The following is a 716-nucleotide window of genomic DNA, read 5'->3' on the forward strand; positions in this document are numbered from 1 at the left end:
CGGCGCTCATTCTCACATCAGAGGTTTGGGACTCAATGACAGTTTGGAGTCCCGCCATGTAATTGTGTTACGTCACACTCAGGGACAAAGTGCTCCCAGTAATTGTAGATAACCCAGTAACAGGGTTTTTTCAATTATCTCCTCAGGTGTCCCAAGGCATGGTCGGTCAGCTCATGGTTCGGCGTGCAGCTGGCATTACATTGGAGATGATCAAAGACGGGAAGATAGCAGGTCGCGCTGTGTTACTGGCTGGACAGCCAGNCAGGAAAAACAGCCATCGCCATGGGGATGGCGCAGGCTTTAGGACCAGACACCCCTTTCACATCGATGGCTGGTTCTGAAATCTATTCTCTGGAAATGAGCAAAACTGAGGCCTTGACTCAAGCTATCCGAAAGTCCATCGGAGTGAGAATCAAAGAAGAGACAGAGATCATCGAGGGTGAAGTGGTGGAAATCCAAGTTGACAGACCAGCGACCGGTGTCGGCTGAAGACCACCGAGATGGAGACCATCTATGATCTGGGGAACAAAATGATCGACAGTCTAATGAAGGAGAAAATCAGCGCGCTATTTGCACTTGATGTCACCAGTTTCTGTCTCGACTCTCGTGCTACAGCATTTGTATTACTTCCAGGTGCAGGCTGGCGATGTTATAACGATCGACAAAACCACAGGTAAGATCAACAGACTCGGACGATCCTTCACGAGAGCACGGGA

At 49.7% G+C, this 716-nt stretch overlaps 1 pseudogene; it reads left to right on the top strand.

The window, feature by feature from the left end:
* Positions 1-4: 4 nt before the first annotated feature.
* On the top strand, positions 5-710 carry LOC106751360 (annotated as a pseudogene).
* Positions 711-716: the final 6 nt, after the last annotated feature.

The sequence above is a fragment of the Dinoponera quadriceps genome, unplaced genomic scaffold, assembly GCF_001313825.1.
Source record: "Dinoponera quadriceps isolate SergipeBrazil2010 unplaced genomic scaffold, ASM131382v1 scaffold12176, whole genome shotgun sequence".
Taxonomy (NCBI): Eukaryota; Metazoa; Arthropoda; class Insecta; order Hymenoptera; family Formicidae; genus Dinoponera; species Dinoponera quadriceps.